The sequence below is a fragment of the Pinus tabuliformis genome, chromosome 2_2, assembly GCF_031772625.1.
Source record: "Pinus tabuliformis cultivar Carrire ecotype Pingquan chromosome 2_2, CPIR1, whole genome shotgun sequence".
Lineage (NCBI taxonomy): Eukaryota > Viridiplantae > Streptophyta > Pinopsida > Pinales > Pinaceae > Pinus > Pinus tabuliformis.
In genome coordinates, this window is record NC_142300.1 from 482,025,248 (window position 1) to 482,041,495 (window position 16,248).

Consider the following 16,248-nt stretch of genomic DNA (forward strand, 5'->3'; position numbering starts at 1 on the left):
GAAGGGTGCCACCTGGCTGCCAAGTGTCAATCCTAGAGGTCGTCTGGGGCATGCTCTTCCTCAATAAGACACACATACTGGTACCACTCCTCCTCCTCTGCTGACGTGCCACTCTAAATTTCCTCCTGCTGCATACAGACTAGACGTGTCTCTCGCTCTGCCTCCTGGTGCCTGCGTGTCTCCAACTCTGCCTTCAGCAGCCTGGGTCGCGGGCACTCCTGTTCCTTTGAGCGGCCCTCTGCTGCTCACCATTGTTCTCTGGCAGAGCTTCCTGCAGGTCGTTTTCCTCAGAGAAGGTGATGGTGACTGTGGTTGTGATAACAGGCCTATGCAGGGTGCTGTGGAAACGAAATTGAGTCGTGTGGGGAGCGGGGTGAGGGGGAAGGGGAAAATTGGTCGTATGAACAGTTGTGTCCCTCCTACCGGCACCATGGAGTCGAGCCCGATCTCTGCCACTACGGGTATCAGGATACCGGCCAGAGAAGGAGCTATGAGGATTTGAAATGTCAGGAAAAGAGGAGGGGGAGGCAGATTCTGGGTTGGGCGTAGTAGGAGGACGGATGCCTTCGCCACGACTACCCCCTCTTCTGCTACGCATTCGGTGGTGGATGTGAGCCATGGCGGGATTCAATGCAGAGCTACCAGTGGGGAGATTGGCGGAATGGCTAAGCAGGGAGTAGGCGGAGGAAGTCTGAGCTGGAGTCAAATTGCAGAGCTTGGTGCGGGAGAAATGATACACATTACCAAGGTCTACGCAGTTGAGCAGTGAACAACGGCTTCCCGTGACTGTGCGAGAACAAGGCTCTGCTGCCTGAGGAGGGCAAATGTTGTGGAGCAGAGGAGGAAGAACAGCGTTATGGTCTGTGGAGGCCATTGCTATGAGCATGATGGAGAGATCTCAACTAGAGCACCCAATTAATGTCACCTGCAAGGCGCCATGAATTCCTTTCATGCTGGCTTGGGAGGGGACGCAGGCGGCCATGTGGCCAGTCCTCCCACCACCCGTCCGTCTAATCGCCATTAATGGCATGATTATCACCCACATCCGGGTTATAATATTATAATTATTTTAAATGAAATAATTTTTTAATTTAAATATAAAATTAAAAACTAAATTTTTTATTATTATTATCTAATTTTAAGGTAAAAACTAAACACAAATCTAATAAACATAAACATACAAAACATCTTGATAATTTTTGAATTAATTCAAAAAATTATACTTATATGTAGATCCAAAAATAAATTATAATTACAAAAATTTATTATTAATATTAAAAAAAATAAAATAAATTATCAATATACTTTATTCACAAAAAAAAAGTTACTTAAATCATAAATAAATAAAAAAATCCAATTTAGGGAAAAAAAAAAACTCCTTCCAAAATTACCTTATTACTTATATACATGCCAACCTGAAATAATGCCTCACTTTCAATATAGCAATTATTCGTTGAACTTATCGGATCTTAAATGACAACGATACGTTATGGTGGGGTTGACAAAACTTCTTAATTGTACAATAAGAGCATTGAATTGTCAAATACATTGTTTCTTTGTTGAAACACTCCAGTACAATTTTACACACGACTGTAATTTTTTTTTATAGTTTTTTAAATTATTTTTTCATTCTTGATATTGAATTATTTTTCGAAAATAAAGATTAACACATGAATATAATATTGAAATATATTAGTTAATATAAATATTTTAATAATTTATTTAAGTTTTATATTGAAATATTTATAAGAGAAATAGAATTTTTATTTTTTAATTTTAATTATTTTATCTATTAAATATTATTTTTTTTGAGATTCAACTACGTTAAATAAGTTATATAAAATAATATTATTTAACATAAATCAAAATATTTTATTTATTATTCAAAGAGTGAAAGTGAAATAACAACCAACCAAATGAGCAAAATGGTAATATTAGTATTAATATTTTACACTATTTTTAATTAAAACTAACCAAATATATATAATTATTTATATTTTTACTAGGGAACAATTTTTTTCATTTAAAGTATTTTTAAGAAATATATGTCAATTCCAATTAAAAATAGACTAAATTACACATCCTCACACAAGATTGTAAAATAAATCTCTCTACACGATCAATTTGAAATAATATTTAAAATTATATATATATATATATATATATATATATATATATATTAATTATATTTTATCAATTAAAAAATATTTTTTAAATCTAATTAATAAAAATAACGATTATTCAAATATAAAAATAGCATTACTAATTAATTACTAATTTTTCAAATTCTCAACTTCGAACTTTGTATTATATTTAATAAACAAATCAGCCCATCATAAATAATTTACCCATCGATTTCCAACCCTGGTTTGAACTCAGGGACAATATTTGTATTAGTGACCATTTAAGACACCGCCTTTGAATGGGGATATTGGTGTCTATATCACTTTTTTCTTTTCCTATCCCACTTCAAGGTGGAATTCCATTGCAAATTTGAGTCAGTTGGCCTTCTCAACCCTGGGTAGAAGTAGCCTCAATAGCAAGATATAAGAAGCCATCATGAGTTGACATTAAATCTATATGCAAATAATCTGTGGCAGAATAGCTAAAGCAAACTACCGATTTGAGAGTTGAACCAAGATTTTGAGCGGATGGCAGTTCTCTGTTCTCATTCTAATCCCTTCTTTCTCTGTATTCTGCAATCTTTGGCTATTTGCATCAAAGTTTCAGTTAATACTCAATAGCAACTGGACAGAGGCTTTCTAGCATCTATGTCAGTTTTCTCTGTTCATTGTTCCTCGGCCAGCGGTATCCAGTGTGCTGCTCAATGGGAATATGGACACAGCATTTGCAGCTTCTATAACAATCTTCGTCGGTGTAATCACTTCTTGATCACTAGGGCCAGAATCCCTAGGGGTGTAATCACTCTATCAAGCTGCTGGATTTAATGGAAAATGCAAATGCAGTGACTGTGATTTTGCAGGTACGTATCACTTTTTCAGTAACCTTAGAATTTTATGTTGAGCAGTGGGTTTTGTTTCCCTTAATTGTTCATATGGTTTTTGTATTTGTGAATTGATCACAGATCTTATTTACTTATTATAATGTTGTGCAGGTGTTGATCTAAACGGATCTTTGAAGCTTGTTTGTTATGGTGTTGGTTTTATCCAATGGTAAATTCACCATGATAAGTTCTGAGACTTTGCAATCATAAATGTTTGGAATATCTGGTGAAATGAACAGAGTATACTTGCTTAACAATAGCATAAGAAGCCTTAAGAGCCTACCATTTTTCTGAAAGGGCAAATACATGTTCCTCTTTCTCAACAATTACTCTAGACTAGTTAGCCAAGTATCTGAGCAATTTATGTAACAGCCATCGTTGACAAATCTGAACAGGTACAGAGGTTCAAATCTGTGTTTGTGATTTCATTTCAAAGAAAAAATGCATAAAGATGAGACCAGCCAGAGGCGTGCAGCGCAGTGGTTCTTCTCCACGACCAAATCCTGTTGTATGGTCCCTCTCAAAAATTATAAGGAAATTGAATCCGTTTGAGGTGTGTGCAATTAGACAAAACTTTTGGATTAAAACCCATTGCGAAATAAAGGGGATGTCAATTAATATTCCAGTATTGCTGTAAGCTTGATGAAATTCTTTCTATCAAATATTATATGAAAAAATTCAAAGTGAGCAGTAATGAGAGGTTGCCAAGAGACGGGGAAAGGGTACCTTCCAACCCTATAATTGAGGAAGATTATGGCGACCACTCTTTTCGTGTGTTGTCTGCAGGAAATACCGTTCCACGAGCATACGTTCTTTGAGTTCTCAGCGGCCCAGTTCGACAGCGTTCCAGTGGTATGGGGTTTAATTGCCTCTCAGAATGAGGATAAAGCCTCCAAGTCCCTGGTGTTTTCCCCTGACCCTTGTCCATGGATGATGGGAATTGATCAGCTTCCTCCAGCGTGTGTCCATTCAAAACAAATTCAAGCCAAAGATAACTATCATCCGAGGGATGATACGTGTGATTAAAAGTTGCAGTAGTTCCAGGGAATTCCATGAATACCAGTAGCAGCGTCATAACACCACCTTTATACATTTATGAGATGTTTGAAAGTTGAGACTACTTTATGTGCTCAATGGATGGCTCATTGCATCCCCTCTGCATTGTAAAATTCATATGATAATGATGACGTCGCCTTCATGCTTCAAAATTTAAATTTTAAATTTAAATAAAAAAAATTGTAAATTGTATTTTATATAATTCACTACTTTGACATTTTATAGTTTTTATTTATTAAAAAGTGGCATTAGACGCTTAAACTCGGCGGATAATTGATGAAATGAAGATGATAGTTATTATATCTAGAATGCCAGCTCAGCTCCGCTTACCCCTGTAAATTGAACATGCAAAATTAAAAGATGAAACACAAAAGGAATGGAAGGAGAGCTATTTTGTTAAAGAAACTAATATCTTCAGATATTTAAAGATAAAACACAAAACCTAATAGTAGGATAAGGATAAATATTGTATTTAAATAGTATTTATTGAATTTTAAAATGAATTTATTATAATAAAAAAATGGTTAAGATAACATTTTTAACATGTTAAATGTATTTTTCATACATATTGGAGTGGGGAATTGAACGAGTGACTTCACATCAAAGAGTGTTTTAATAGATCACCCAATCACTATTTATCCAAGAGCGGTGAATGAAACCATCATAAATTTTATAATATATTGAGTATAATATATTTTATAAAATAAATTGATAATATTAATAAAGATAATGTGAGTATAAAATAATGATCATTCAAAAATAAAATTAGATTAATAGTATAGATTTATCTTACACAGGTATCTAACATGAGTAGAAACTTATGTTAGAGTCCAAAAAATAATGTTTCATTATTTAAATTTTTATTTTTGAATGTTATAGATATTACAAAACATATGCATTGAAATGATTTTTTTATTATTAATATATTTCTAAATATACATCAATATGAATTTATATTAAAATATTTTATTTATAACCCACATTCATATTTTATTCTATACAACTTTATATATATATGAATGAAGTTGATATCGCTTATTAATATTTTTTACTTCTTATTACTTTACATTAAATTATATGAGATTGTATAGATAACTAATTAAACATATATATATATATATATATATATGTTCGTATAAAAATAAATTACACCAATTATCATAAAAAAATATTAAATAAATTATTATCATTTAAACATCAAATTATTACATAAAATCTTTTTATTTATAAAATAAGAAATATCTTTTAACAATAAAAATTTACAAAAATAATATACTATACAATTTTTTAATTTTAACTAATGATCTTAAAAAAACACGCTTAAATTTATCACATGTATATCACTAAATCCACTTGAACTTTGGATTTTTTTATGAAATACACTATCAAAATCTTAAAAAACAAAATGCTATAACCTTTATCCTAATTTGAAGTTAGCTTTGAGTATAATGTTGCCCTACACAAAATTAGGTTGTGCAAAAACATAGTTAATCTTTTTAAGACCATAAATTTATGTGTTGCCTTTAACAAATTTGAAAATAAAATTTGCAAACAAATACAGAGGTTTTACATTTAGCCATCAAATAAATACTAGAAAATTGTGAGAACCATTAAAGTCATGATGGTGTTTAAGGTGATCTCAAATGTGTATTATCAGTTGTTAAATTTTTATGAAATATTATAGTTTATAATTGTTTCATTATTATGAAGTGTAACAAAGAAAAAGGATAAAGAAAATTATATAGAAAATTTATTTCTAACAAAATTATAGGTCATGAAATCAAAAGTAGTTTTTAGAAAATTAATGTTGAACCAATTAATTTGAAAATAAAATTTTCTAGACATGACATGATAGGACATGCTTTAAAAAATCCATAGAGAATATGAAAATGCATGTCAAGTACCAGTCAAAAAAATAATAAATGAGAAATAATAAACTATAGACATAACAAGACACACCTTCTCAAGATTAGATCTCATGATTCAACTCTAAAATGTTGAAAATAGCAACAAGAAATACTAAAAATAGAATTGCTAAAAATAGCATTGCTATAAATAGCACTGCTATAAATAGCAGTTCAACCAGTGTTGATCTTAGCAACAATGGATGGAAAAAATGGAAGTGCTAAAAATAGCATTCTATAAATAGCATTTCGGGATACCTTCCTATTTTACTCAGTCCCTACACTAAAATAGTGAAGTAAAATTCGAATTTGATCTTAGCAGCAGTTTGTAAATTAATTAATTAATTAATTAATTCATCTTGAGTTAATTAGTTAAGGAAAATCAAACATGAAGTCTATGTGGGGACATGCAACAGTTTCTCCATTAATTGAGGAATTTATCCATCAGTTAAAGAGATAAGAGTGAGTTGTAATATTGAGTTGTAATTAGTTGACTTAGTTAACTGAGTCAAGTCCAGTTAGATTAATTCAAACAATTTGTTGAATTAATGTAAGTTTAGTTAGTTAATGCTTGCATGCATGTAACTACTGCACTTCAGATAACTGAGTATTCTCTCATAAATAACTCATGCATGTCAGTTCAGACAGAGACCCAGTTGAGATCAGATGGAGGGGCAGTGTACTATCAGTTGCTAGAATATTCCATTGTGAATATTCCTTGCATGCAGAAGGAATTCTTTCCTTGAGGATTGCGCAGTTAGATCAGAGGTTTTAGTGAGTGTGATGAGGCCAATTCACACATGTGGCTTCACTGGACCCCAAGAAAAACTGTGCAAGGAAATAGGAGGCTTGGAGGGCTTGAGGAGGACATATACTATGTCTATTCAGTCTATGAGTTGTATTGTTTGATTGTGGAGAGAGCATGATAGCTTGAGAGTTAATTCTTTTTGTAACTTGAACAATATTTCCACTTGTATGATAATACATAGTTGGGGTTCTAGGCTGAGGCTTTCCCCGTGATATTTTTTATGTGTTATGTGTGATTGATTTCTCATTCTCAGTTATATATGTTCTCTTGATCTTACTCAATTCAATTAAGCTTTTGCAAAGTGTTGTAGAAGTAGATCTTGTATTGTGTTTTAGTTTATTACATAATCTGTTGATCTACAGTGGGAATTTCTATATGGTATCGGAGCAAAGGTGATCAAGGTGAAGAACTGTATACAAGAAGGAGAAGTTCAAAGTTTGGTTCCTGAATATAGAAATCGAGTTCTTATCACATCTCAATTTCACCTATGGCATTTAGTGGTTTAAGACTCGAGCATGACCTTGATGGCAGCTCGAATTATATAGCCTGGAAGGATCACATGGAGGTAGTGTTAGAAGATAACGGTCTAAAGGACTTCATTGATCAACAATTCCCCAAGCCGATTGATGCTACTCAACTAGCGGAATGGAAGAAATGTGTGGCTAGAGTAAGGAGAGTCCTCCATGAGGGAGTTCGAGACCACATTGTATCGAGCCTCCGTGGGAAGGAGATACCGTTTTCAATGTGGAAAACATTGAAATATTTATATCAGAACAGCAGCGATCAGAGGAAACTGGTGCTAAAAGACAAGCTTCGTAAGATCAAGTGTGAAAAGGGTGACACGATCTCTACATATCTGAACAAGGTCACCACCTGCAGGGATGAGCTTGGAAGTGTAGGGATCACGACCGCTGATGATGACATGGTGAGTCTTGCACTCCTCGGTCTTCCTAAGAGTTGGCATAGCTACCAAGACTCAGTTAATGGAAGAGAAAAACTATCAGATTGGGAACGACTTTGGTTGGATCTAATGCAGGAGGAAATAAAAAGAAGCACCATAGATGGATCCTCATCGAAGCAAGAAGATGAGGAAAATATAGCCTTAGCGAGTAAGGTGAGGAAAGGGAAAGGGAAGGCGCCCCATCCCAAATCTGGCTCTTCACATGGTGGGAAGAAGATTGAAAAATCGAAAGTGTGATGCTTTCATTGTCATGAAGTGGGCCATTATGATACGAATTGTCCACAGAAGAAATCCAAGAAGGGTTCCTCGAAGGGATCTGATGGTGAGGCACTGACCTCATAGTTTGAGCTAGATTTCTCACTTATCGCATGCATGATTTCATCCATGGTGGGATGTGTGTGGTACCTAGACAGTGGAGCCTCATTCCACATTTCAGGTGACAAGAATCTTTTCAGTACCTTGGAGGAGAAGGATCTACATATGCGGTTCGAGATGGGCGATGATGGAAAGTACCGTGTTTCAGGTGAAGGTATGGTTGTGTTTAGGGAGCATGGAGCTCCCCTCACCCTGAATGATGTAAAGTATGTACCAAGTCTGAAGAAGAATCTTGTGTCTGTCGCTATGCTAGAAGATAAAGGCTATGATGTAGTCTTTAGTAAAGGAAAGGTATTCTTGAGGCATATTGGTATTGGACAGACAAAACAAATAGGGATTCGAGTCAAGAATCTCTATAAGCTGGAGGTAGACGACTGTGCTACTTTGAGTTCCAAAGCTGAGATGGTGCAGAGCCAAGATGTTGGCGAGCTATGACATAGAAGACTAGGCCACTTGCACCATGGAGCCTTGAAGATCATGCAGCAGATTTCTACTTGATTACCCAAGGGAAAACTTGAGCGGACGACTACATGCAAAGGTTGTACCTTGGGTAAGTATGTAAAATCTTCCTTTTCAGATCGAGACAGTAGAGATGGAGAAATCCTGGAGCGAGTTCACTCAGATGTTTATGGACCTTTCTCTACAGCCTCCACTGCTAAACAAAGGTATTATGTTATTTTTATTGATGATTTTTCTCGTAAACGTTGGATCTACTTTATGCAAAAGAAGGATCAGACCTTCTTGAGGTTTTGTGAGTTTAAAGCCTTGACAGAGAAAGAATCTGGAAAGAAAATAAAAGCCTTGCGTAGTGACGATGGTGGAGAGTATGTCTCCCAACAGTTTAAAGACTTCTGCACTGCAAAAGGTATTAAACGGGAATTGACAACACCCACCCCATAACCCACAACAGAATGGGGTGGCTGAAAGGAAGAACAGATCGATTGTGGGAGCAGCTCGAGCGATGTTGCATGACCAAAGCCTACCACTGCACTTGTGGGCTGAGGCATGCAATACAGCAATATACTTGTAGAACAGAAGCCCGCACCATATACTGGGGATGAAGACACCTATGGAGGCCTATTCCGAGAAGCGACCTGATGTAAGTCACTTCCGAATCTTTGGATCATCAGTTTACTATCATGTGACCAAAGATGCCAGGAAGAAGCTAGACCCAACAGCTAAGTTGGGAATACTTGTGGGGTACACGGATACACCCCACAACTATCGGGTGTACCTGCCTTCCACTCAGAGGACTGTGGTACACATGGATCTGAAGTTCGACGAGAAGAAAGCCATGCACTTATCACTTGAGAGGGAGCTCGAGTTGCATGCAGATGAGGAACTTTTAGTTCCTAAGGAGGAGGAGCCTCAAATTGATGTGGAGCAGCTGCATGCAGAGGATCCGAAAGTGCAGACATCCACTCATGTTGATACTTCCAGAGATGGGCGGAAACGCTCAAGGGAAGCTAGTAGGTTGATGTTGGATGCGTGGGAGAATGTGGGACAACCATCTTCTCAGCGCAGACAGAGGAGGTCACTCGAGCGGTACACTGGGTACATGGCCCTGGTTGGGGAGTGTGTAGATACCGAACCTTCTTCATTTGAGGAGGCAGTGCAGCAACCAGTCTGGGTTGATGCAATGGTAGAGGAGTATGACTCTATCATTCAGAACAGTGTGTGGGATGTTGTCCCAAGGCCTCAAGGCAAGTCAGTGGTGAGTTCTAGATGGCTTTACAAGGTAAAGTAGGTAGTTGATGGCAGTGTTGAGAAACATAAGGCAAAGTTTGTTTCCTAGGGTTTCTCATAGGTCGAGGGGATCGACTACAATGAGACTTTTGCTCCCGTAGCAAGGTACTAATCAATTAGATCGATATTGGCACTATCAGCTCAGATGGGGTGGAATATCCACTAGATGGATGTGAAGACAACATTCCTCAATGGGAATATTGAGGGGGAGGTGTACATTGAGCAACCATAAGTTTTGAGACCTTTGATCATGAGTCGCATGTGTGTCGACTCAAGAGGGCTTTGTATGGGCTGAAACAAGCACCCCGTGCTTGGTACACCAGGATCGATAGCTATTTCACCGGGTTGGGCTTCACCAAGAGTGAAGCAGATGCGAACCTTTACCACATCATGGTAGAAGGTAAACCATTGATCATTGTTCTTTATGTCGATGATCTGATTTTGACAGGTGATGATCAGCTGATACAGTCTTGCAAGGAGGACCTTGCAAGAGAGTTCGAGATGAAGGACATGGGCCTTATGCACTACTTTCTAAGCATGGAGGTGTGGCAGAAAGATAGGGAAGTATATGTGTCTCAAGGCAAGTATGCTAATAAGATACTCTGGCGATTTCACATGGAGAAGTGCAAGCCCATGCAGACTCCTCTAGCTGGGAACTGGAGGAAGGAGGATGCTACTTCAGGTGAGGTAGTAGCTGCTCCTGTTTATTGGCAGTTGGTGGGTTCACTTATGTATTTGGTGAACACATGACCCGACTTATGTTTTGTGGTGAACCAGCTGAGTCAAGCTATGGTTCAGCCTACCAAGTTGTTTTGGAAGGCAGCGAAGCATGTGCTAAGATACCTCAGAGGCACATCTTAGTTCAGATTGTGGTACAGATGGATAGAGGGAGTGAAGCTTCAAGGCTTCACAGATGCAGATTGGGCAGGGAGTCCATCAAACTGGAAGAGCACTTCTGGAGGAATCTTCAACTTGGTTCAACTGTAGTTTCTTGATCTAGCAGGAAACAGAGATCAGCTGCACTTAGCTCAGCAGATGTTGAATACATGGCTGCTAGTCAGGCTTCATGTGAGGCCATTTGGATGCAAAAGATTCTAGTGGGATTATTTGGTAAAATGATGGATCCTACAGTGATATATTGTGATAACTAGAGTTGTATCAAACTCTCTGAGAATCTAGTTTTTCATGACAGGTCCAAGCACATAGATATCCGATATCACCATCTTCGAAACTGTGTGGTCAAGAGGATCATGTTGTTGCTGTATGTTTTGACCGAGGAACATGATGCAGATATTTTGACAAAGGCATTGTCAAAATGCAAGTTTGAGTTCCACAGAGACAGGATTGGGGTTACTGATAATCCCTTTCTTGTTGAGAGGGAGTGTTGAAAATAGCAACAAAAAAATGCTAAAAATAACATTGTTATAAATAATAGTTCAGCCAGTGTTGATCTTAGCAACAATGGATGGAAAAAATGGAAGTGCTAAAAATAGCATTTTATAAATAGCATTTAGGGATACCTTCCTATTTTAGTCAATCCCTATACTAAAATAATGAAGTAAAATTCGGATTTGATCTTAGCAGCAGTTTGTAAATTAATTAATTCATTCATCTTGAGTTAATTAGTTAAGGAAAATCAAACATAATGTCTATGTGGGGACATGCAACAGTTTCTCCATTAATTTATGAATTTATCCATCAGTTAAAGAGATAAGAGTGAGTTGTAATTAGTTGACTTAGTTAACTGAGTCAAGTCTAGTTAGATTAATTCAAACAGTTTGTTGAATTAATGTAAGTTCAATTAGTTAATGCTTGCATGCATGTAACTACTACATTTCAGATAACTGAGTATTCTCTCATAAATAACTCATGCATGTCAGTTCAAACAGAGACCCGGTTGAGATAAGATGGAGGGGCAGTGTACTATCAGTTGCTAGAATATTCCATTGTGAATATTCCTTGCATGCAGAAGGAATTCTTTCCTTGAGGATTGCGTAGTTAGATCAAAGGTTTTAGTGAGTGTGATGAGGCCAATTCACACATGTGGCTTCACTGGACCCAAGAAAAACTGCACAAGGAAATAGGGGGCTTGGAGGGCTTGAGGAGGACATATACTATGTCTATTCAGTCTGTGAGCTGTATTGTTTGATTGCAGAGAGAGAAGGATAGCTTGAGAACTGATTATTTTTGTAACTTGAACAAGATTTCCACTTGTATGATAATACAGAGTTAGGGTTTTAGGCTGAGGCTTTCCCTGTGATATTTCTTCTGTGTTATGTGTGATCGATTTCTCATTCTCAGTTATATGTGTTCCCTTGATCTTGATCAGTTCGATTAAGGTTCCGCAAAGTGTTGTAGAAGTAGATCTTGTATTGTGTTTTAGTTTATTACATAGTCCGTTGATCTACAGTAGGAATTTCTACATAAAATGTATGTCAGGTAAAAGAGGAAACAACTTGATAAATGTGGAATAACCCTAACTAAGTGCAAAAATAAAACAATTTGACAAAAGAATAATTCTAAGTGCAAATAAAACTTTTTATATTGTTGTTGACTTAGCCATGAAAAGTTTCTCTTGCATAACTTACCTTCCCTTATATTTTAGTAGTGTATTCGATTATTAACTTGAGGATGCCACTCTATGTAAGTTTCTGATGCAAATTTTAAAAGGATTAAATTTCTAGTTTCTTACATTGGGTTAGCACATCTTATATATCTTTGAGTTAGTAAATCTTTATCATTCTCATGATTTTGATTGTTTTCCTATAAATCTTTCCTGAATGTATCATGCATGCCAAAGCTAGCAAGGAAATCATACATGCAACCCGATCTCTACAAAGTAATCCCATTGTAGCTACTTGATTCCTACATGTATCATGCATGCCAAAGCTAGCAAGGAAATCACACATGCAACCTAATCTCTACAAAGTAATCCATTGTAGCTGCTTGATTCGACACTTCATTGCTTGATACTTGTTTTCCTTTGCTTCCTTGTTCTTCCTTTGCTTTTCTTTGTTTTCATTTCTCCAATGCTAGACTGCTCCAAGAATGCTCTAAGTGTAAGAGTATGAGAGAAAGAATAGGGGGAGCGCTCCAAACTAAAACTAACTAAAGGTTTTAAATTGATCCTCGTAGCCTTTTTATCATTGAGACCTCTATTTTCTCTAATTTTATGTAATTTTCCTTCAATTTCCTTCACATGCAATCCTATGACCTTTCACCTTCCTTTTCTCCTATTTTTTTTTCATAAATTAAATACAAAATAACATCTCTTTTCTTTTTCAAATAATTTTCCAATGCCTTTGCCAATTTCCTTAACCATAATAAACCAGATAAACACCCACTAGGATGATTTTATCCAACATTCAACTTGGAATACATGCCTCCTGACCTTGGTCTTACTTTGCCTTATTAACTTTATTACATGAACTTTTGACCCGAGATTGTTACACCAAAATTTTCAAGCATATGTAATGTGATATTATAAGAAAAACTTTAAAATAAATTGAATTATCTCATATTCTTTTTACCTACTTTTAGCATTTCTTACTTGCTTTTAGCCTCCAACAACTATAGACACAAAAAAGCTTCCCACATATCATAAAGGAATTTTTCATAAAATTATTCTTACTTACTTTTAGCCTCTCTCATTATATTAAAGTACTTTCTGTATATTTTGTTTCTTTAAATCTACATATGTAAATGCCAAAATTATCAAAAACCTATATATGTAATAAATATATGTATATGTTATAAATCAATATATTGTAAGGAAAAAATTTAAAAGATGAAACTCTTGAAAGTTTCACCTACATATATGACTACTTTCTTTAAATCTGCCAAACAAATATCGTAATTTATCAATATTCAAATATATTGCGATGACCCCGGAAAATGTAAATATTGGAATTTTACTGTGGTAAAAGATAGAATTGAAAGACTGTTTTTAAAACTCTAATCATATTATTTTATTGTGAATTAAATATATATTGAAAGGGAATATATACTTCTTGAAATGTTGGCAACTTCTGAAAGGAAGATTGGAAGAGGAAATCAGTTATGAAAACTGTATGAAACTACCCTCCCTAACTGGAGAGGCCTCCAGGGGAAAAGGGAAGGTAGAGACAAAAATTTTGTGCTGTAGGGACAGACAGAAGGAAAAAAAAAAAATTGGTTAAGTCTGGTGAGGACCAGATAACCAGGCACAAGTTGCATGTATCTTGTTGAGGGCTTTGGGCCTGCAAGATAGCTCGGGGGGAGATTCCAGTTTTGGCAATGGATCTCATGGTTGGGTGGTCAAGAGCAGCAAAGGATACAGGTGAACCTCTGTAACACATCTACAACCAGGCGGACTAGGTAAGTGGAAATTTCTGGAAACTATCTTATTGATGAATATACATCTATGATGTTGGAGTTAACTGCAAGTTACAGAAGTCTAAGTACAGTAGGAGAGGCTGTGAAATTATCTGAGAAAAAAAAAAACTCACTTATCTTTTACCCTTACTTTACATGCGGTAATGTTATCTGTTCGAAATAAAAATATAGTAATTCTGCTATGGTTATTGGTCCTTCAAAACTCAAAGACAGAGGTCAAATATTCCTATATAGAACACCGATGAATTACTTTACATATATAAGGAAATAAATAAGTTTTGTTGACCATGAGTCTGTACACTTTAGTAGAGAATAAAATAGCAGACCCGAGCCGAAAATTACCAGAACTGGTAGGAACGACTGTAATGTGATTGTCCAATAAAGAGATTCAGACGACCAGACGAGATTACATCATATATGACAGTCTGCACAAACTGTGGAACAAGCATATATATATGACAAGTACAAAATACATATTTCACCATAGACCAGAAAGCAAATGCGATAAGCGGTGTGGATTCTACCATCGAAATAGTCACACATTTCTTTTCAATAATAAACAAAGCCCTTCTATCATTATCCTTACATATCGATAGTATGGTGCTCTAACAGTTCAAAGAGGCACTACAGCCGAAAACGGAACAAGAAAAGAACCAACAACTATTTCCCTTAAGACAACGGCGGTTCCGCTGTATCATAGAAATATGAGAACATATATAAGAATATCACGGAAATATGAGAGCATGTTTATAAATATCACAGTAAAATGAGAACAAGTATATAAATATAACAGAACTGACATTATAACACATATAAACTATTCTGGAGAGGTGAGTTTAGTCTGTTATTAACTGCTCAGAAAACCCCAGAAATGAATTTATAAATACAGAGTCGAGCAATCATGCGTGAGAACGGCGAACTCGAGATATAACAATGCTATTCATTAAAAAAAAACAGAGAGGTTCCATGTTCCATGACCGGTCCAACCAGTAGTCTCAACTACTCCGTTACCAAATAATTACACTGTAAATGGTTTATAAAAACAAACAAAGGAATACTGAGATAATTTAACTGCGAGGACTGCGAAGGCACCTCCCATTGAAGGAACTGACCGTTCCTCACAATTCCAACAGAACTGGCTGAGACAACGAAGTTTGGGGTTACAAAAGAAAAACGATAAGCAGCCTCGGAGGCAAGCCTCAAGGACCCTATCTTGGGTTACTTCAGTCAGGATATGGAAATCTGGAGCCAATAAAAAAAAAACGAAAACGAGTATATATAAATTTCATGGCCGCAACAGTCGAAAGGAAAAAACCCCAAACATTGCACCCGGGAAGGAGTTCCAGCATGAAATTGCTTACCCGCTCTACGGCGTTAAAAGTTGGGTTGCCGAGGGTCCAACGTCCTGTATATGGAAGGCATTCATTGCCGCAGCAACCACCTTCAAGCATAGAGAAACAGTTGAACTGTTAATACACATACTAATTCGAAGGAGAAGCCTGTATAAAAGACTAACATAACAGAAGAATCGGAAAAACTTACTGTAACAAATGCCATCACCTGCAAGGTTTGATTCCGGAAAGCCGAAGGGATAACTCCTATGTAGCGGATGAATTTTGGCAGAGGAGTTCATGAAAGGCATCCCCTGTATGCGAAGGAGACAAGCCAAACCTGGGAGCGGCGCCAGGCCCAAATGAACTGGGTGAAGACTCAAGCTGCTTAATACGAACCCTAAAACACTCCGATAAACCTCCACCCTCAGATCTCAATCGGATGATCCCCTTCGTCGAAATGAGGCGGGAACCTGAGGTGCGGGGAATGAGGGTACGGGGCTCTGCCACTTCACATGGTCAAGCAGGAAGGGCAGGCCAGATGCACTGTAGAACATTAAACATCTGTCCATAAACTTAATACCACTCAACAACTCATCGCCGGATTAATATTCCGGTCGCAACATAAAATGCCAGCGCTATTAACCGGTTGCCCATGTGTCATATCCGATGCATACATACCAAAAACG

At 36.5% G+C, this 16,248-nt stretch overlaps 1 protein-coding gene across 1 annotated transcript in view; it reads left to right on the forward strand.

Moving 5' to 3' along the window:
* The first annotated feature begins 2,907 nt into the window (after positions 1–2,907).
* Positions 2,908–16,248, forward strand: part of LOC149193447 (uncharacterized) — a 100,566-nt gene continuing 87,225 nt past the window's right edge. Inside the window, exon 1 of the mRNA XM_089404848.1 lies at positions 2,908–2,983. The gene's annotated coding sequence lies outside the window, so the exon portion shown is untranslated. The remainder of the gene's footprint in view (positions 2,984–16,248) is intronic.